General features: G+C 39.4%; 1 protein-coding gene and 1 long non-coding RNA gene across 12 annotated transcripts in view; one reads left to right on the top strand and one right to left on the bottom strand.

The window, feature by feature from the left end:
- SEPTIN11 (septin 11) overlaps positions 1-22,980 on the bottom strand; it is a 96,835-nt gene that overhangs the window by 65,523 nt on the left and 8,332 nt on the right. The window lies entirely within an intron of this gene.
- LOC102155869 overlaps positions 1-22,980 on the top strand; it is a 52,667-nt gene that overhangs the window by 28,939 nt on the left and 748 nt on the right. Inside the window, exons 7-9 of the long non-coding RNA XR_005382937.1 lie at positions 799-982; positions 1,504-1,585; positions 20,729-21,006. This is a non-coding gene — a long non-coding RNA (uncharacterized LOC102155869). The remainder of the gene's footprint in view (positions 1-798; positions 983-1,503; positions 1,586-20,728; positions 21,007-22,980) is intronic.

A 22,980-nucleotide genomic window follows, 5' to 3' on the forward strand; every position in this document is an offset into this window, starting at 1 on the left:
CCACCAACACCTAAAGCTGGACCACTTCTTTTCGAAGCACACCCACCTCTGCACAGAGAATTTTTCCCTCCTCAACTCTACCCGTCAAATCCTTCTCATCCTTAAAATTCCAGGCAAAAATTCCTCTTCTGCATTAAGCTTTACCTGGATCTTGAATTACACACCATTGTTCTCTATGTTGTAAGTGTTTAATTCACTCTGTTTGGGCCACTCAGCACATCCAGCATTTGGCACTACACTTCTACACTTAGCTTTCCACTGGTCCACCCCCAGAAGAATGTGGATTTCTTTAAGGACAGGAAACCTGTCTGGCCCATCTTACATTGAACCCTACCGCAAGGTCACGTGTGCCAGTGCTGTATATTTAGGGTGAATGAATACAGAGACTCAGTTCTCACACAGTTAACAGTCTTCCTCTGCCTACTTTAACAAAAAATAACTGCCATAGAAGAGTGGCATTATTATGAGCTAAAAGCCTCAAGATACGTTTGATGGAAGAGATGAGGTTTCAGAGGTCATTGGAAAATGGAGAATTAATGCTTCAGCTGCATGCCTCAGTATGGTCACTTCCCAATACCAGAGGCAAGCAATTGTGCCTAGTTTGAGGTCAAAAATCACAGAGGCTCTTGCTCTCAGGACGTAATTATTCTGCTAAAGTTAAAGTTAACACTTATAAAGCACTTGTGTATGCTTACACACTCTCTCTATATATATTTATATGCATATGTCAGGCATCAACCTGGATACTTTACATTGATCTGACTTTTTTTTTTTTTAATTTTTATTTATTTATGATAGTCACACAGAGAGAGAGGGAGAGGCAGAGACACAGGCAGAGGGAGAAGCAGGCTCCATGCACCGGGAGCCCGACGTGGGATTCGATCCCGGGTCTCCAGGATCGTGCCCTGGGTCAAAGGCAGGCGCTAAACCGCTGCACCACCCAGGGATCCCTACATTGATCTGACTTATCATCACTTCTGAGGTATGTACTATTACTATTCCCATTTTAGAGTTGAAACTCAGAGACTGAGCTGCTCAGGGTCATGCAGCACACATCAGTGGTTCATGGGTAAAGTGGCTGCCTCCAAAGCGTATGCTACAACATTAACAAGGCCTGGTCAATCTGGTATACACCAGAGTGATAGGTGTGTCTTGGCCATCGGGGTACATCCACAGCTTCCACAAGTGCATTGCACGACCGAAGTCACCATCTCGCAAGGCCAGAAATACTAGAAGCTCTGCCACACACACCAACCCTAGGCTGCCATGTGGGAGGATGCAAGGAAAGTAGAGGCTAAGGGGAGTGTGGAAACAAGCAAGAGAAAGGAGAGTCTAAGAGGTGCACTTCTACCACCAACTGCCCAAATTGACTTCTTTACTTCTCACACAGAAGGAACATGTCTAACCTAAAGATTATAGACTAAAGCTGAGCAGCCGACAATACTCACTGGCTCATCTAAAAAGCAAACATATCAAGCCTCTTTTCTTATTTCTCTCTGGCAGGGCTAGGAAAACTAGTCACAAAGAAAACTCAACCAAAGCTCTTACAGAAGATACAAAGAACATGCATGCATCAGACAGAAGGGTAAGAAAGGCAGTGGCTGCCCTAATTAAAACCACATGACTAAAGCATCAAGTATCCTCCCTTCTGCCTTAGTGATTCACATACCACTGAGGAGCAAAGACAAATACAGTTGTGTTTCCCCTAAAATTTCCAGTAGTAAGGACTAGAGAAGAAGAAATATTTTCTGTACCCCTGCCTACTGTGTGCAAGGAACTGGCAAGCCATTTTAGCAACTTAATTCTGCTAAACAAATTAACAAATGCACCTTGAGATGAGAAGACATCTCCAGATTCATGACCTCATCCTGTCTAGAGGAGAAGGTTTAAAGAGATTTATCACCGGGATCCCTGGGTGGTGCAGCGGTTTGGCGCCTGCCTTTGGCCCAGGGCGTGATCCTGGAGACCCGGGATCGAATCCCACATCGGGCTCCCGGTGCATGGAGCCTGCTTCTCCCTCTGCCTGTGTCTCTGCCTCTCTCTCTCAATCTGTGACTATCATAAAAAAAAAAAAAAAAAAAAAAAAAAAAAGAGGTTTATCACCCACAACTCTAAGACTAAAGAGAAAATAAGTATCTGTTGATATACAGATGGAGCACCATTATCCACTTCTTCTGAGTTTATATTACAAACTAGACCTTTTCAAACTAGTAATATTGTCACCCTCAGGGTGACTAACATTCCTAATCCTAAAGCTCACCCTGAGCAAGGCATTACTTGGCAATTTCACTTAAGTTGTTTCATTTATTGTAATATGTATTCAGACTCCCATCTAGAGTGCAAGGCATTTTACTTGCAATCACTTCTGCAGCTTACAATTTGTGCAAATGTTCAAATTACTAGCCACTGTGGCACTGACACAAATACGCATTTTGTTTCCTTAACAATCTATGAGGCAATTACAAACAGTTTACTCAGGCCCATGGAAACCATATTCAGATTTCACCTATTTAGGCAATAATATTTTTGCGTGGGCAAAAAAGGCAAAGCCATCTAAAAATCAAACTTCTATAAATCTGAAGTTACATATTATTGAATACCATTTTCTTCTCCTCCAATAAAAACTAGTAGTTGGCTTTCTCCTGAATTTTTCCTATGGCCTAAATTTCTCTCTCATCCAATATGCTGCCTTCAGAATACTCTCCTCTCCACCTAATTCCATATTATACTGTGCAGCTCCACTAATCCATCTTAAAGCAAATAAGCACACACACATATAAAACTCCTTTAGCCATTACATTCCAAAGCTAAAAATCCTCGAAGGCTTCCAGCTCTATTCCAGGTAGGATCTACTTTAAATGACATATACTACCATTCCCCTGGGCTTCAGTTTCATCATCTATAACACAGATAGATAAGAGGAAAGGAGTGGTTGAGGAAGAGTATATGAATAATGTCTACTTCTTAAATTATGGGACTCTGTAACTCACAATGTGGTAAGAGAAGAAAAGTTGCCAGAGCCTACATTAGAGTAACTATCAGGCTTCAAATAAAACCTTACTACAAGTATTCAATCACCAAAACAAGTATAAAATATTGAAGCCAAATGTGAAGATACAACAGAGGGATGGATCCTAATGCAAGTCAAATAGTGGGTTGCCCTCTCCAAGAAGTACAACCTTAGTATAGTTTTGAAACCACAAAACCAGCCTATTTTCTAGCAGAAAGCAAAACAACTAACCAGCCTTTGTGGACCTGTATTAATGAGACACCAAAGGCTCAAAGCAGTGGGAGGCTTTTGTCATACCATTCCCACATCAAGAGAGCTCAGGATTCTAGCCCCCTATTTCAGTTTGAGAATCTCTAATTTTGTTTATTCACACAATGAGAGAATGATAAGCCTTAGGCCTTGTGTTAATACCTTGTACAGGAAGTGAAAAAAGACTGATGGATATAGTTATAATTCATGTATCCAAACAGGTATTTTTTAGACCTAGAAAGATTCAGAAGATCCATGCAAAAAGAAAAGAAAAAAAAAAAAAAAAAGAAAGAAAGAAAAAAAAAGAAAAAGAAAAAGAAGAAAGAAAGGATTAAATGAGAAAAAGAACAGATTCATTGGCTTCCTCGGTACTAGAAACCAGAGCTTTCTTTAAATAGGTCTGTAACATACCCTTACCATGTAAAGAAAATATAACAAACACTGGTACACCCAGTACCTAGCCCAAGTAACTGAAGATTATTGAAAGTTTTGATGCTCTATGGTACTTTACATGATGGCACCCCTGTCTCTCATGTCCACCACCAGACGAAAACACTATCCTTATTTGCATTGTCATTTTCTTGTTTTTCTTTACAGTATTAACTTATACACCCCCTCAGCACAGTCACTAAGAGTCCTAACTTCAAAATAATAGAAGTGCCCACTTCCTCCTACATGCCACCCAATGCTCTTCACTACAGGGGAATGAATGGGGAGACAGAGATAGGAGAGTTACCTTATTCTTTTTTTTAAGATTATTTATTTATTTATTCATGAGAGACAGAGAGAAAGGCAGAGGGAAAAGCAGGCTCCCTGTACTCCCTGTAGGGAGCCTGATGCAGGACTAGATCCCAGGACCCCGGGATCATAAGCTGAGCCAAAGGCAGACTGTTAACCACTGAGCCACACAGGTGCCCTAGGAGAGTTCCTTTAAAGGAGTAGTTATCAAAGTATGGTCAGAGGTTTGCTGAGGCCTCTCCAGGAACCTATTAGGTGTATGTAAGTTCTTCCTTTTCTAACTATCTATGTGTGAGGCTAGATCTTTGTGTACTTCAACCAAAACAATATAGACCATTAGATTAAATGAAAAGCAGATCTGAAGACTCAGCTGTCTTTTATTAAGTCAGACATTATTTATTTCTTTAACTTTTTATTATTTTTTTTATTTAATTAAGTCAGACATTAAAAAGAGCTGCAAAAATGTAAAACAATGCATCTCATTAATTTTTTTCTTTGAAAAACATGATTACATTTCATAAAACCATAGAATGTGATTATTGTTATTTTTAATAAGTAAACATTGTTAAAACTAAAAAAAAAAAAAAAATAGATTGATGTAACAAAAACCCCTTGGGAATGGCTATGGGACATACTTTCTTTTGTAAAGTATACCAACTACCCAAAATGTCCCAAACTGACATTGTCCCAGTAAGTACTTTGGTATGGCAGAGAGAGCTTCCAAATGGTGTTCTGTGCTGTCTCTAAGTCACCGGTTACTCTTAATTCTGCAGGCTAGAGAGAGGGGCATACACAGGCAGAGCCAATGGTAACCCAACCTATGTTACATAAGACTTTTACAAGGGCTCACATTTTTTACAAATGGTGGCTGACTATAAATGTCTAAGTGCACTAAGGACCTAAGTTAAACTCAATTCATAGCATCTGCAACCCAGCTCTGAAACTGTTGAGATATTTTGCATCATAAATCAGTGGGTGACCAGCATCCTAAACATGACATAAGAGACTGGAAGGGGATTTAGGTTTTCTCCACTGGGGAACTAGAAACCACCAAAGAATCTGCTGACAAACTACCTATCTAGAATGCCTCAGTTCTACTGTCCTTGGATTTGTAGTATAAGCAAAAGTCAGGGAATTTGGCTCCAGTTCTGAGTCTATGGGCTAAAGCAGGTCACTTACTCTCCCGGGTCTTGGCTTCCTTCTCTGTAAAATGAAAGAGCTGGATGAGATTATTTTCTTTTAAAATCCTTCCTGCTCAAACACTCTGTGAAAGCCCGAGCAACAAAAACCTGAAGCGGTGCTCATTTTGTCTCCACAGCATCTAGGACAGTGTGTGGCAGAATGTCAGTGATCAACATGGGTTACTGAGCTGTAAACAGTTGACAAGCACCACAGCTAAGGGCTAATTTTAAAAAGGAAGAGGAAGTAGGGAGCGTCAACATGTGACATCCAGGATGTTTTAATACAGACTTTACCTACTGGGTAGAAGGTGTAACCACCACCAATATTAAAGGAGAGAGAACCCAATTCTTAAGGCTTAAATGGGCAGACTACATCTGAGTGATCAAAAGAACATGGCCATGGTGAAAACAGAGACCCAAAGCCAGAAGTAGTATTCCTGGGGCTCAAATAAACCCTACTTCTCTAGAAACCTCAAGAAATGCCTTTATCTACAAGAGGAGGTAAAAGTGCTTTCAATTCACCCAAACTAGCAGAGATAAGAATGCAAAGATGGGGATCCCTGGGTGGCGCAGCGGTTTGGCGCCTGCCTTTGGCCCAGGGCGCGATCCTGGAGACCCGGGATCGAATCCCACGTCGGGCTCCCGGTGCATGGAGCCTGCTTCTCCCTCTGTCTGTGTCTCTGCCTCTCTCTATCTGTGACTATCATAAATAAATAAAAAAAAAATTAAAAAAAAAAAAAAAAAAGAATGCAAAGATGTCCATGAAGTGTACTGGAACAGTGCAAGGACCCCACTCCAGAAGTAGCGGCTTATTGCTTTAAACCGATAAAACTTGCTAACATTCATACAGTTGTTTATATCTTGGACACTACTTTACTTGCATTAAAGTATTATGCATCCTCAAAGCCTGTAAGAAAGATCCTATTATCTGCATTTCACAGATGTGGAAATTAAGTCACAGAGATATAAAGAAACTTGCCCAAAGTCTCAGAGCCAAAGTAAGTAATGAAGCCAGAGTTTTTAAACATGCTTTATCACTATTTAATTATTTCAGTGATTTACCTCAGCATTTCTTCCATATAAACAAATTTTGGTTTCTGCCCTGTTTGCTTGATACATGTCACATTTCCACTGAAGTGGGAAGGTCAGGTTTAGGATAGTCTGACAAAATACATGCCAAGTTGGGGAGTTAACTGTTGACAGAGAAGTCCTGGGAAGATAGTCATGCTCTGAGCACCAGTAAGGGGGCTGCTTCCCTCATGCATGCTCTGTGTGGCTGCCTCACACACATGTATGCATCTCATAAAGCCACAGCAACAAAGTCCATCCAATCCCCTTGCACCACAGCAATATGGAGGCTTGCCTGTGACCTGACTGAGTGAAGGGTACAGAAAGCCAGGCCACAGCTTAGAAGGAGACTGGCCCATTCCTCACTTGGGCAGAAGGTAGCAAAGCCAGGGTAGAAAAGTGGGACTTTGATTTGTTTTTAAAGGTTTCAAATAGGGATCCCTGGGTGGCTCAGTGGTTTAGCACCTGCCTTTGGCCCAGGGCCTGATCCTGGGGTCCCGGGATCGAGTCCCGCATCGGGCTCCCTGCATGGAGCCTGTTTCTCCCTCTGCCTGTGTCTCTGTCTCTCTCTCTCTCTCTCTCTGTGTGTGTCTCTCATGAATAAATAAATAAAATCTTTTTCTTTTATTAATCTTTTTTTTCATTCATTCATTCATTCATTCATTCAACAGAGAGAGGGAAAGAGAGAAACCACAAGTCAGGGGAGAGGCAGCAGGGGAGGGAGAGGCAGCAGGGGAGGGAGAGGCAGGCTCCTCACTGAGCAGGGGATCCCACTTGGGGCTCAATCCCAGGACCCTGGGATCGTGACCTGAGTGGACACTTAACTGGCTAAGCCACCCAAGTAGGCACCCGACTCTTGATCTCAGCTCAGGCCTTGATCTCAGGGTCATGAGTTCAAGCACTGCCCTGGGCTCCATGCTGGGTGTGGAGCCTACTTAAAAAATAATAAAATGAAAAATAAAGACTTCAAGTAGTGAAGTCCTACAAAAACTTCTCCAAGTAAGAGTAACTAATGCAAGGGCAGGACAACAGATCTTGAGAGAACTTGATTTTCAAGTAGAACAGGCACAATCATCAACTTCAAGGACTCATCATATAGTATCTTCCCAAAACCTTTTTTAGTTTTAAAAAATGCGTAACAAAAAAAAAAAAATGCGTAACAATCACATTTGGAAGGCTTGGAGTTCAGAAAGATTTGAATTCAAATCTTGATACCATTTTACTTACTAGCTGTGTGACATTGGGCAAGTTATTTAACCTTCTAGAGCCTGTTTTTCTTCTGTAAAGTAGCATACATATAAGTTTGACTAAATGAGATAATGCACATAAAGTGCTTAGGCACAGTGCCTGAACACAGTGTCCAATATTAGTATTATTAGTATTATTATAGTATTACTAAGAGAACTTTAATCTATAAACCTGCAAATAACCCACTTGAAAGGAGTGTTAAAAGGGGATTTCTCCACTCCCCCCCACCCCCGCCAAAAACAACCATTTAACTTAAAGACCCCATCGCTAACCCAAGCTCCTCTGCTTGTTCCTCCATCTAGCTCTAGTTCACTGTGTACTCAACTGCTAATTACAAGTTAGGTGTTAATTATCTCATAAAAGTTTCTTCAAGTCACAGAGCACTGAATGTCTGCGTCTCCAAAAAAGGCTGGATTCTTGAGCTCTGTTATTTTTCGTGTCCTGGGTTCCAGCCTCTTCTCTTTCTGTCTCCTCTTTGAGTTGTTTCTAATTTATTATTTCAGGACATCTCACACTGGATGAATGGACTCTGTTTCTTAACAGTTGCTACATTCTTGTCCCCTCTAACCACTGAGCAAAAGACAAAAACAGTTGTTAACCATAATTAAATGAACTTCAGTGAAGAGTAAACTAGATTTCTAAAACAAGACCCAAAATACATGGGATCCCTGGGTGGCGCAGCGGTTTAGTCCTTGCCTTTGGCCCAGGGCGTGATCCTGGAGACCCGGGATCGAATCCCCACGTCAGGCTCCCGGTGCATGGAGCCTGCTTCTCCCTCTGCCTGTGTCTCTGCCTCTCTCTCTCTCTCTCTGTGTGACTATCATAAATTAAAAAAAAAAAAAAATATTAAGACCCAAAATACAAACCAAACAGAAGATGGCACACTTAAAGCTTCTGTACAAAACACCAAAAACAAAAGTAAAGACACATGGCAGACTGGGAGAAGATCATTTGCACATATAAAAGGATGAATGTCAACAAGATAGACAGAAATAGCCCAGCTAGGGGTTGGAAATGAAGGAAGAGCAAGGATGTAAATAGGTTATTGATAGTAAAGTAAGTACAAACGGCTAATGACTACATTAAAAGATGTCCAACCACACCATCATCATGGTAGTGAGATATCATAACCACCTAAAGTTTGTTGTATCTTGCAGAGCCACTGACCATCTTAAGAATTATGACTTCAGAAAAGTAATTTACATCCCTATATTTTAAAAGTCCTATTTTTTAAAGATCATGTAAAGCTGGACAGAAAAGAGGCGCTGAAACAACTTGGCATTTCATACCCACACTCTCACTGGCTTATTCCAATATTCTTTTAAGATGCGAACTGTTATCACTGAATAAGATGTGCACTGTTATCACTGAATAGCCCCAAGGTCACATCCCTGTCAAGGTGATTTCTTTTCCCCACTCTCCCAAGCAAATACTATACTGTTCTAAAAAGGTCATAAAAGTCTTGGTATATTCACAACTGTTGTGCTACCTGCAGACAAGATTCAATGATCATAATTAAGGAATATTTAGCTAAAATAACTAACTTCAATATTCTGTTCTAGAACAATGCATAAAATGACTTAAGTTTTAAGAATAATTTGTGTTACCTTTCACCAACACACACCTCAGGCAGGGATGCATGAAGTCTCTGGTGCCGTTTTTAGATTTAATCTTTAAATATCAATATCTTCAGTGACAGGCTTGAAAAAAATATCTCTGAAATCAATATAAAACATAAAGCAAAAACAAAAAACAAAAAAAACATAAAGCAGCATGGAACAGTGTTCTAACCATTGGCTGCAAGTCAATCCGGAGTAAAAAATTGCAGCTCTGCAACTTTTGGGCTGAATGACTTGAGGCAGGTTACTTCTAAGTCTCTTTTTCTTTAATTGTAAAATAGGGATACTATCTATATTACAGGCTTGCTATAGTTTCAACTGATATAATAGAAAGCCCCTGGTACAGTCTTGCCCATTTTAAGCAATTTTCATAGTAGACAATATTTAAAATGTTTTTCTCTACCAATTTAATGTTAATTTTGCTAACTACTGAGTATGTTTATGTGAGATCTACATATCATACATAAACTTCTAAAAATATTCTAAATATTTATTCTTGCCCTGAATGCTGTACCCTCACTTCCACAGGATACCTACGAAAAACCACTTCTCATGCTATAATTTATAGTATTTTCACCAAGCATGTTCAGAGTTCTCTGAAAGATTTTAAATAATGAAAATACTGAAAGCAGCACACTAATTTCCACACATAGGGGTCGTTGCCACACATAATTTCAATAATTAGGAAAAATAAGCCCAGGGAAGGTGCTGAATACAGCATCAAAGAGAACTACAACGTGAACTACCTTTACCATTTCCTGAGGCTGCCTCACCTGGTCACTCTACAATATTTTCTGATGAAAAGGAGCAAATAATCTTATGCTCTGTCAACTCCAGTTCTTATGGCCTGAACAACCGCAGGCTGAGAAAGCTTGGACTGAGACAAGAAACAGATGAAATGAAAATTAAATCTTCAGCCCCACTGCATTTGTGTTCATCTCTCAGCCCTCCAAAGCTCCCTCTGTAAACCATCAAATAATGCTAAGAATTCCTGGGGAAATTTAGCAGATCATTAAATTCTTTGTTCTGTAATCTCCTTCTAGGATGTTATGCCAATTATTTTTACTGATAAAGTCCCTTACACATGCAGAAACTTGGGCCAGCACAGTTATTTTTTATACATTTATTGAGGAACTCCTTTTGCCAGGCACCGTTCTTTGCTGGATGTACAATACAAAAATGAATAAGGCATGAACACTATTATAGTTCTACAAGGTATTGCTTATTCTAAGAGCCTAAGATAAATGGGAATTCAAGAAGATAGTTCTCCTAACTATGCCCAGGGGTGGCAGGAAGCAAAGAGGCCTGTAAAAACTTGAGGATGAGTAGCTGCAGAAGGTGGGAAGAGGCCAGGAGAGAGGCATGGACATGAGGTGCAAAGGCAGAGTGTGAAAGAAGGGGATGTATGGTGCCTACTGCGGATTATGGAAAGAAAGGCATCAAATCATGGAGAGACATACATGCCATCCTGGGGAATGTGAGTCTTCATCCTGAACAGAGGAGTAGGGAAAGGCATTTTTGCCGAAATAAATTAAGAGAGGAGAAAACAGATTCAGCCTGTCTCATACTTTTTTCCTTTGGAAAACCTTTTATCCCAATAAAAAGGCCCTTGAGTTCTACAGTTTAGTTCTACAGTTCTTTAAGAACTGGAGTAAAGCATTCAAATTTTAAAGTAATGGTCAAAAGGAGTTTAAAATGTCAGAAGTGAATTTCTAACTAACCCCCCCTAGTTCAAAGTAGTACAGAAAAATCACATTTCCAACTTGCTGTTTGTGATGACTCTTTAGTTGTTATTTATTCAGCTGTGGTGCACTAAGATCTCTACAAATCAGGAATTTTGTAGTTTGGCTTTCTCCAATTGACTGGATTTAGAGTGGATTTCTGTTTTCTAATTTCTTAAGAAAAATGAGCATGCATATATTTAGTATTAATTTCCATGATGCCTAAAATCAAAAGATTTATTTTATTTGGTCAGGGGTCTCAAATATGATTCAGAGGTCATAACATCCTTCAAATAAATTTTCCCCTATCATAGTTAAGCACAAATGCTTCTTATTTTATACTTATTTTTGGAATCTCCAAAATGCTAAAATGATACTTCTTTTACAGAAGTTGTATTGACAAAGCCAATATTCAGTGGATTCAATTCAGAAAACTGGAAGGTGTAAAGTTTACGACATTTCTTTCTGTGGACTCATTTGCTTCCTTCTCACCCCTCACCCAAATCACTATTAGGGTTCAATTACAGGGCAATGTTTTCAAGAGTCACAGATCCTCAATTCAGGGTTTAATATTAATATAACTGCATATCAAACTACTGTGCTGTTGACCAAGACTGAGAATGAAAATCATGCCCATTCCAACTTGCTTCCGTTGGCCTGAAAAATCAGAAACAAATCCAGCATCTGACTTTAGCGTGGTCATCTTTTCTTCAAGGCAAGGAAGGCTTTTTCAAGCCAAACATAGCCAGTGGAAGGAAGACTGCTCCATGTATGCACATGGAGCTTTCAATTCCACATGTTTTAGTAAAAAGATGCTCCAGCATAACAATGTTTGAGCAGGATAAATCGAGAAGGCCTGAATGGTCAATGATCACGTAAATGCCAACAATGTCATAAGAATAAGAAGCTACCCTTTTAAAGTACTCATAACCCTTTTGCTCAAGCTACGATCTTAAATCATATGAAACTAACATTTTTGTACTTTAGAAATAGCTGAAATCATCTATTTCACGTGGTTCAATGAAACGCTACAGAAGGGTAATAAATTGCTACATTTTCCTGTCAAATATCTAACTGGTTTTTTCCTTTCTAAAAAATAATATGGAAGAGTAGGCTTTTGGAAAGAAGCATATCAAAACTCATAAAACAGCAACAGGGGGAGCCTGGGTGACTCAGTCAGTTAAGCATCTGTCTCCAGTCATGATTGTGGGGTCCTGGGATTGAGCCCCAAGTCAAGCTCCCTACTCAGGCTCCCTGGTCACACAGAACCTGCTTCTTCCTCTCTCCCTGCTCCTGCTATCTCTCGCTATCTCTGGCTCTCAAATAAATAAATAAAATCTTAAAAAAAAAAAAAAGTAACAGAAATTTTATCAATAAAAAACAAAGACAAGCTAAATCAAACTCCAGGAAGATCTTTTCTAAATATTCAGTTTACTAAACATCTTTTTTTTTTTTTAAGATTTGTATTTATTTATTCATGAGAGACAGAGAGAGAGAGAGAGAGACACAGACAGATAGACAGACAGACAGACACAGGCAGAGGTAGAAGCAGGCTCCCTCCAGGGAGCTTGATGTGGGACCCGATTCCAAGACCCTGGGATCACACCCTGAGCCAAAGGCAGATGCTCAACCACTGAGCCACGCAGGTTCTCGGACTTCTTTGTTTTTCTGAGAGACTCTCCAATTCCTGGCAGATACATTTCCCTATAGGCAGGAAGAAGAGAGCGAAGGAAGGGAGAGGGCTGGGCAGGGAAGAGTTAATGAGAACTTTCAGCCTCAGCTGAAACCTAGGACTCAAGTTTCCTCATCTTAAAGGAAGGCCCTGGATTGGATGACCTCTGAAGTCCCTCCTGGCTCTAGCACTAACAATTTATTGGGATTTGGTCACAGACTGTATTCTACCTATCTCCACTTGTATTTTACATCATCCTACTGTCAAACTCATAAATAATTTCACAGCCTATAAGGAACAGTCATTAACTGTCATTGGACCTAAACCAAAAAGAAAAAAAAAAAAAACCCACTATATATAGCACATGTTTTTGCAGAGGGACATTGGCACTGGACACCATACACTCAGGAGTGCCTTCTGCTCTCTCTGCTGTGGGCCCTCGATACTCACACAAGGTCCTGCTTCTCCCAATCAGATCTCCTACAGTGCAAACCTGTTTGGAGATATCCTGTTAAGGAAACAAATTTCAAGTTTTGATACCCCCCTCCAACAATCTAGACACTGTCATTTTAGAGTTCAAGTAATGGCTTCACTTCTGTTTTAAAAACAAGCACATTTTCTACAAAAAGCACTTTATTTATTCAAATGTTAAAGCATTTAAAAAGACATACCCCCCAAAAAAAAGAGTTAATGGTTTCTTTATTCAAATACAAGAAAAATAAACGAATTATTTTCAGTGGAAATCAGATTACAAGTTGGCAGTTATAGCCCACGAACATGTTTATGTGGCCCACACAGTATTTTAAAAATATTTCACTTTACTGCCAACATTTTTAGGTGGGGAAATTTCACCTCAAACTCTAAATGTTCATTCCATGTTCTCCTGAAAAACTGAAAACTCTGGTTCTGCTGAGGTCCTCATTTGCCAGGCAGAGATAAGGGGCACATGCTTGCCCATTTACACTGGTTGAACCAAAGAATCTGAGAGTTGTCTTTTTGGTATTTTTTTTCCCCCTCCAATAAATGAGCCAAATAATGAAGCTCACTCTGGTCAAAGATGGTTTATGTTACCATCTTTGGTATTTTACCTTACTATTTTACCATGCCATAACTAAAGCAATCCAGAACCAAACAGGCCACTGAAAGCTGTGAAAAGCCATTCATCAACTATTTTAAAGAGAATACATAAGATAAGCTTCTATTTCTTATTAATGTGATGGCTACATCAAGTTCTGCATTTTTCTAACTGTAATAAAGTGTGATCATTAATTGAGGCCTAGATTACATGAATTTACTTTCTTTTTCAAGATGTGTTATTGCTGAGTTTAAATTTGAAGTTTTTCAAAATCTATTAACTTAATACAATAAAAAAAACCCTGCTACTCATACTAATATTTCACCCTCTTTGCTGAAAATAGGTCCTGTATTTTCCTAATCAGGTGACAGTTCTGTTATAAGCCTTAACAGGTTGTCTCTACCCTTCATGAAGAGGACAATGCATGTGATTTAACAGAAAGTCTTCCTAAATTTTGTTCGTAGCCCTAACGTGGATTCAAATACTTGTCATGTGGAGATAAGAAAGCTCATTTCACAGGAGTATTATTTGCAAAAAATGGCATAAACCTTGAGTTGTAGTAACGTTAACATGCAGGGTATTAACCAACTATTCACTATCTCTAGGAACCATGCAAAAAAAGTAGGTTGGACTAAGCTGCAATGTAGATGATAAGATGAGACATTGCTCTTCCCTCCTTCCCAGGAATGTGGTTAACAAAAGTCCAAGGAACACAAAGGGCAGATTCTGTTGGAGAATTGACCATGGAAAAGGAATGGCATCCTATTGCAACAGTAGGCTTGCAGTTGTTCAGAACGTTGCTGAAATTCTTAATAGCTCTTATTCTGAAGCATATCATCTTTTTCCATCAATAAAACAGCTGAGCCAAGGCCTGAGAGTATTTCTGATGACACAAGAACCTTTTACCATCACAAATTCATTCCCCTTAAACCCTGAAATCCTAAGTAGAGTTCCAAATTTAGAATATCCATATACTGCAGTCTATCATAAGGAAGAATATCATTATTAGCTCCTAAATCAACTACAAAAGAATAACAATTCTTGCTTTATGTTATGAACTAAAAATGCACTTTTAAATATCATCAATACAAGCATTATTTCCTTCAATGTGTTTACATGACCAAAATGTGCTTGCTACATGGTAACTTTCTTTCATAAACAAAACACAAAAAGTAAGCAGACATTTTCCACAATATTGTACACAAGTAACAGGCATAAATTCTCAAAAGAGAACATTTTATGTTAATTAAAAAAACATTTCTCTCCAATAAGAATATCTTTAATACCTCAAATAGACTTAGAAAGAACATGTCTGCTCTAAAAGAGGCCCTAAAAGTCTGCCATTTTAAAAAGTAGGCAGGAGAGACTTCGTGCTGCAGATTTTAACTCGGCCAATTAGCTGATCTGGCAAGTGTGGTATGACAGTGCTGACCACTAAAAGGGAGCTCAGAGCAAGCTACTGGGATTAGGCATTCTGAAGAGATTGGGCTAAAACCAAAAATGACCCTCAGCTTGCTTTCCACTGTTAAAGGTCCTATGACTCTACCAGCACTGCTGGCATTAAATAAAGCTCAATGATAAATACTGCATATGAACGTTTCAGTGTTTAGGGACACCTGGGTGACTCACTGGTTGAGTGGCTGCTTTTGGCTCAGGGCATGATCCCAGAGTCCAGGGATCAAGTCCCACATTGGGCTCCCCACCAGGAGCCTGCTTCTCCGTCTGCCTCTTTCTATTTCTGCCTCTCTGTGTCTCTCGTGAATAAATATATAAAACCTTAGAAAAGTAATATCCATGAACTCAAAAGTTCAATAAAAGCATATGTAAGCAAGCTTGGTACAGTAACTGTTCCCTCTATGGGCTCATGCTTAGCATTTCATGATGATGATGATGATGATGATGGGGATGAAGTATCTTAAAGATATAGAATATTATTCATCTATATATTCATTACCGATCTCTGTCAAACCGTAACTTTTATTATCCATACACTTGAAGGCTTTTTTTCTTTTTAAATCACAAATTCACTTCAGGAAGATCTCTGAATACCTCTTCCTGATGCCATGCTCCTCCTAACCCCCAGGTTGTCAGCTTAGTTCTTTAAAAAATTTTTATTTATTTATTAGAGACAAAGAGAGAGAGAGAGAGAGAGAGAGAGAAACAGGCAGAGGGAGAAGCAGGCTCCATGCAGGGAGCCCGACGCGGGTCTCAATCCCGGGTCTCCAGGATCAGGCCCTGGGCGGAACACAGCACTAAACCGCTAAACCACCAGGGCTGCCCATCAGCTTAGCTCTTAAAATGAGATCAGGTAGTACCTGGGATTTACTTCAAAATAAATTTGGGGGTTGAGGGGCACCTGGCTGGCTCAGTTGGAAGAGCGTGCAACTCCTGATCTCAGGGTTATAAATTCAAGCCCCATGTTGGGTGCAGAGATTACTAAAAATACATAGATAAATAAACAGCATGGTTGGCTGACTCAGTTGGTAGAGCATGCAACTCTTGATGCTAGGGTTGTAAGTTCAAGCTCCAAGTTGGGTTTAGAGATTACTTAAAAAACAAAATCTTGAAAAACAAACAAACAAACAAACAATTTGGGGAATTTGGAGTAGGGAGAGAAGAGGTCAGAGAGAAAGGGAAAGAAATGACCTAAGATTGGCCTACATGATGGAATAGAAGGATTCATTATACCTCCTCTTTTTGTATAATGTTTGGAATTTTTCTTAATAAAAGTTTTCTAAAAAACGAAAAAGAAATATCAGATTATAAATACGTTTAGGCCATACTCTTAAAGCTCACTATTCAACATAGTAGCCACTAGCTACATGTAGCTATTTAAATTCAAACACAAATTAATTATAATTAAGCAAGACAAAAAAATCAAATTCTATACTTGCACAAGTCCCATTTCAAGTGTTTAATAGCCATATATAGCTGGTGGCTACCATATTGGACACTGCAGTAATAGAACATTTCCATCATCTCAGAGAGTTCTGACAGCATTATTCTGCAGACTGCAGTGATATTTCCATTTGGAAAGAAGGTTGTATAATCAATAGAAGACTTGACCTTAAGATCATTATTGTTTATCTTGGGAAAGTGTAAGTCATGATTCATCAAAGAGGAGCTGAAGGGGTTGATTAGTATCTAATCAAACTATGAGAAAACTATGAAGATCAGTGTTTACCCATTGAAATCTAATCCCCAGGAAAAATGTATGGAATTGTACAACTTCAGTTAGGACATCACTGCAGTGGGTGCAATGAGTTCGGTGGCAAAGAGAATGGACAAATTAGCAACAACATTCCAAATGTGTGTATTTATTTATTTATTAAAGATTTTATTGAGTTATTTAAGAGCAAGAGAGATCACAAGCCGGGGGAGGGACAGAGGGAGAGGGAGAAGCAGGCTCTCCACTGAGCAGGGAGCCAGATAGGAGACTTAATGCTAGGGCCTTGGGATCATGACCTGAGCTAAAGGCAGACGTTTAATGGACTGAGCCACCCAGGTACCCTCAAATTATATTTAAAGACAAGAAAAGAAAAGAAGGAAGGAAGGAAAGAAGGAAGGGAAGAAATCTGAAAAATAATTCCAGCTTTAGTTTGAGAAATGGAAAAATCACACATTTCGGTATTGAGTTTAAGTTTTCTCCTCCTACTTCCTTTATTTTGGAATTAAAAAAGAAAAAGACTGGAAAAGGCTTTGCAAACAAAGAGGTATGTAATAAACAATCACATTGTACCAACAGGTGGAAGTACAGTCCTATATTACACGCCCCTACAAAAAGTCAAACCAAACTTCAGAGTGAGAGCAAAGGTAACAAATTTTGGGAAAACTGAACAATGAATCTGTTTGGCCTATAGTGTTTCCAAGCATGTCTCCTACATTATCAGAAATGCTTCTGGGGGGGGGAGCCCAGGTGGCTCAGCGGTTTAGTGCCACCTTCAGCCCAGGGCCTGATCCTGGAGTCCCAGGATGGAGTCCCACATCAGGCTCCCTGCATGGAGCCTGCTTCTCCCTCTGCCTGTGTCTCTGCCTCTCTCTCTCTTTGTCTCGGTCTCTCATGAATAAATAAAATCTCTAGAAAAAAAGAAAAAGAAAAGAAAAGAAAAGAAAAGAAAAGAAAAGAAAAGAAAGAAAGAAAGAAAGAAAGAAAGAAAGAAAGAAAGAAAGAAAGAAGAAAGAAGGAAGGAAGGAAGGAAGGAAGGAAGGAAGGAAGGAAGGAAGGAAGGAAGGAAGGAAGGAAGAAAGAAAGAAAGAAAGAAAGAAAGAAAGAAAGAAAGAAAGAAAGAAAGAAAGAAAGAAAGAAAGAAAGAAAGAAATGCTTCTGGGATAGGCTCAAAGTGAAGAGATGATTTGAACAACTCAGATGAGCTGAAGAATTCTCAGGCAGATACTTAAAAGTTTATCTGGGTCCTTTAATTGCTCAACATTATTACCTCACTAAAAGTTGCTTCAAAAATTTTTACCTCATTTTTTCCAATCAATGCAGTGTAAGCCACAAAATTTCTCTTTTTCAAAAATAGTTTTAAGCCTTGGCCCAAGTTTACAATTCATATATCAAAAACGTATTTCCCCTATACACTCTGTACCTAGTTTCTAGATTATAAGATATGTAGTTGACTTGAAATGGGTACATTAAAGAAGTTCCCGAACAAAGTACACAACAAAGTAGGCGCTATACACTCAGAGACAAGCACTTCTATCCTGAGACAGTGTGGGTTCCACTCCAAGGAAGCGGAAATGAAAATCATAGAAAAGATTAGATGATGTATCCAGTTTTTCTCTTTTCTGAACCTAGCTTCTGACAACAGTCTGAAGTCTTCCCTCCGATAAATAATAAGACTCTGATTAAAGAAAGATCAGTTTGTTCTCAGCATATATTTTTTTAAGTCCAGAGTAATCTGGTATGTTACAATGTGACATTCACACTCCCTCATTTACATAAGGTAAAAGAGCCTTGAACCAGGAAACAAGGTGTTTTCATCAAAACGCAGGGTTCTCCGACAAGGGCTTGCATACATGCAGCTCTTTTATTTATTTATTTATTTATAAATTTTTATTTATTTATGATAGTCACAGAGAGAGAGAGAGAGAGAGAGGCAGAGACAGAGGCAGAGGGAGAAGCAGGCTCCATGCACCGGGAGCCCGACGTGGGATTCGATCCCGGGTCTCCAGGATCACGCCCTGGGCCAAAGGCAGGCGCCAAATCGCTGCACCACCCAGGGATCCCTTTTTTTTTTTTTTTTAAATAAATTTTTATTTATTTAACATGCAGCTCTTTGAGGAAGTGATCCAAAAGAGGAGTTGGGACTGAGGAGGATAAAACAGAGAGAGGCACAGCCATCCTAAATGTATATACATGGAGATAATCACCCGTGCGGACTGGGGCTGGGGACCATATTGGACCCTCTGAGGAGCCATATATATTGTGGCTCTGAATTGTCCAAGTTAGTTACAAAAGGGAGAAGTATTTGTTCACCAGCTTCCATCCTCCATCAGGCAAGTGTCAGCCCATGGGATGGAAATGCCCTTGGACATCCAGATGTGCACACAGGTCAAAATAACTAGACAGAGCCCAGGTGGCTACAGCAGAGAAACAGAAAGCTCCGAGGTCTACACTTGCCTGAAATTCACACAGCAACAGTTTGAATCAAAAGGTGGACTGAGGGGACGCCTGGGGGGCTCAGCGGTTGGGTGTCTGCCTTCAGCTCAGGGCATGATCCCAGAGTCCCGGGATGGAGTCCCACATCAGGTTCCCTGCATGGAGCCTGCTTCTCCCTCTGCCTGTGTCTCTGCCTCTCTCTCTGTGTCTCTCATGAATAAATAAAATCTTAAAAAAAGGTGGACTGAGATGAAGTGGACTGGCACAACTCTTCCCCAAAGGATCAGTTTTCACTCAGCCACATGTTTATTAATGAGGAGTGTACCACACAGTCTCTTCCCTTATATCTGGTAATACAGGCTAAGAATTCATGAATATAGTTGAGGCTAGCAGAACAAATGCTTGTGGAAATGAGATTTTTTTTTTTTAAATATTCCCTACTACACTTGATCATTCTTATTTAAATAGGAACTTAAAGAAAGTGGTGGTGGTGCAGAGACTCCAGAACACCATTAGGGCGATAGATGGGTGCTGCAGGGAATCACTGCTGCAGGAATTCAGAAAAAGAAAAATAACCAAAAACGGGTTAGCGAGTTGAGGCTTCAAGGGGAGGGTCTATTGGATCTGTGCCTCCAAAGTATGCTCTGATTAGAAAAAGGGAACACTGCGTTTCAGGTGTGTGAGAGACGTTTCAGGTGTGTGAGAGACGGGACAAATGCTCACTCCCTGCTGGGGTGGAATGGGTTGGCAGTTCTGCTTGGAACTCAAGTCTTTGGTATAAAGACACTATTATTTCCATACTAATTTCTTTTTTTATTGAGGATGAATGTTTCATGTATCACTGCAAGCACTTTGTGGATCTTAACTTATTTAATCTTATAAATCTTTGAGGAAGGTACTATTATTGTCTTACAGCTGATGAATGTGAGGTGCACAAGGTAACTAACTTGCAAAGGTGGTTAAATGGCAGAGCTGATACCCTAGAACCCAAGCAGTCTGGCTCCAGAGCCTATGTTCTTAACCAAAATGGGATATAGTACTACTGCCTCTCAGTGAGAGAAAACAAGGAAAAGAAAGGTGCCATCTGACGCATCTGCATTTAGGGGCAGATGGGCCAGGAAAGGACAGATTTGGAAGCATCCCAAGAGAAATAATTCTGTCAAGCAGCTGGAAGTCTAATGGCCTCAAAACCATTTCCCAAAACAATCCCAGAGCTGGGGCCACCAGAGAAAAACACAGAGGTCTTTCAGAAGGTCACCACCCATCCCTTACTTAGTGAGGATGCTACTGGAAGCTCCCTGTGAGTGAACAATAGGAATAATCACATCCTCCGCCTTCAATTCATCCTGGCTGCTTAACACACACACTTCTCATTCTACTATGTCCAACTGGAATCAGAGTAAGGGACAAAGGGAGTGAGAAAAATCATATGGATTGGGAACAATTTAAAAAATAATAATAAAGACCCTTGCCTCTATAGTAGATACCCTAACTAGTACAGTTTGGTGAAGTCTTATTATTTAAAATGTTTCCTGCCCTCTCTAGAAGAGGATTTACTTCCCCATCCCATGGCCCTCAAGCCTGGTCAAGTGACTGGCACAGCCACTCTTTGCAGAAGGATGATCCGCCTCATCTTGTTGAAGTTAGGAGTGACCAATTTACTTTGGCCAATTAAGTTTGTACCAAAGTGATCCATCTAAGAACTTGATGCTTCAGGATTCCGTATCTTTTTCCTCTGCCACCAAACTAGCAAAGTCCAGACCTACCTGGGTCCTGGAGTCAACACAGCATGGAGATCTCAAAGGATGGAACAAAGACTATGGGTAAGAAACAAACCTTTGCTGTGTAAGCTACCAAAATATGGGACCAATGTGTTACCTAAGCAAAACCTAGTCTAAAAGACAGACACAAATGGTAGGTCTGTATATATGGTGGTATAAGACCTTAGCTCTAAAACCTAGGCCTCCCAGTAATTGGCCGTACCACATTAGAGGTCAGCTCCCTTTTCCTCAGTTTTCTTGTCTATGTCACTTCTTGGGAATTTTAAGTATAAAGTGAGATGAATATCTTGACAGTTTAAGTAGAAATTTAAAAATCAAGATACCAAGAAGGCTTTCAGTGCACAAAGGTTTTTGGTTTTTTAAACTGAATTATAGTTGATTTACAATGCTATCTTAGTTTCAGGTGCACAACATAGTGATTCAACGACTCCATACATTAAGCTATGCTTACCAAAAGCATAATTCCCATCCGTCACCACCCAACACCATTACAATATTATTAGCCATATTCCCTGTTTCAAGTTTCATCCCTGTGACCTATCCACTCTGTAACTGGAAATTTGCCCCTTTACATCTCCTTCACCTATTTTGTCCATCCCCCATCACTGCCCCTCTGGCAACCACGTTTGTTCTCTGTATTTATGACTGTTTAGTTTTTTGTTTGTTCATTTGTCTTTTTTAGATTCTATATAAGTAAAATCATACGGTGTCTTATTTCACTCAGCATAATACCTTCTAGGTCCATCCTTGTTGTCAAAAATAGTAAGATCTCATTTTTTATGGCTGAATAATACTCCATTGTACATATATATGCCACATTCTTTATCCGTTTATCAATGGATACCTAGGTTGTTTCCATATCTTGACTGCAAATAATGCTGCAATAAACATAAGGGTGCATGTATCTTTTTGAATTACTGTATTTATTTTCTTTGGGTAAATATCCAGTAATGAAACTACTTGATCATACAGTATTTTTAATTTTTTGAGGAACTTCCATACTGTTTTCCACAATGGTCACACCAATTTACATTCCTGCCAACAGTGCATGAAAGTTCCTTTTTCTCTACATCCTTGCCAATACTTGTTATTTCTTGTCTTGATACTAGCCATTTTGAAAGACGTAAGGTAATACCTCATTGTGGTTTTGATTTGCATTTCCCTATGATTAGTGATGTTGTGCATATTTTTATGTGTCTGTTACCTATCTACATGTCTTCTTTCAAAAACATCTTTTCAGGTCCTCTGCCCATTTTTGAACTGAGTCTTTTTTTTTTTTTTTTTTTTTTTGGTGTGGAGTTGTGTAAGTTCTTTATATAATTTGGATATTAACCCCTTATTGGCTATTTCATTTGCAATAGGCTGCCATTCAGTAGGTTACCTTTTAGTTTTGTTGATGGTCTCCTTTACTGCGTAAAAGATTTTTATTTTGGTGTAGTCCCGATAGTTCACTTTTGCTTTTATTTCCTTTGCCTCAAGAGCCATATCTAGAAAACTGCTGCTAGGGTCAATGTACAAAAGATGTTTTCCTTAAAGAGTTTAACGGTTTCAGGTCTCTCATTCAAGTCCTTAATCCATTTTGAATTTATTTTTGTGTACTGTATAAGAAAGTGATCCGATTTCATTCTTTTGCATATAGCTGTGGTTTTCCCAATACCATTTATTGAGAAGACTGCTTTTTCCCCATTGTATATTCTGGTCTCCTTTGTCGTAGATTAATTGGCCATATAAATGTGGGTTTACTTCTGGTTCTCGAAGCTGTTCCATTAATCTGTGCTTATTTTTGTGTCAGTACCATAATGTTTTAATTACCACATCTTCACAGTATATCTTGAAATGTGAGACTGTGATACTCCCAGCTTTGTTCTTTCTCAAGACTGTCCTGGCTATTTGGGGTCTTTTGTGATTCCATATGACTTTTAGGATGATTTGTTCTAGTTCTGTGAAAAACACTATTGGTATTTTGATAGGGATTGCATTGAATCTATAGATTGTTTTGGGTAGCGTGGATGTTTT

This window comes from Canis lupus, chromosome 32 (assembly GCF_011100685.1).
Source record: "Canis lupus familiaris isolate Mischka breed German Shepherd chromosome 32, alternate assembly UU_Cfam_GSD_1.0, whole genome shotgun sequence".
Taxonomy (NCBI): Eukaryota; Metazoa; Chordata; class Mammalia; order Carnivora; family Canidae; genus Canis; species Canis lupus.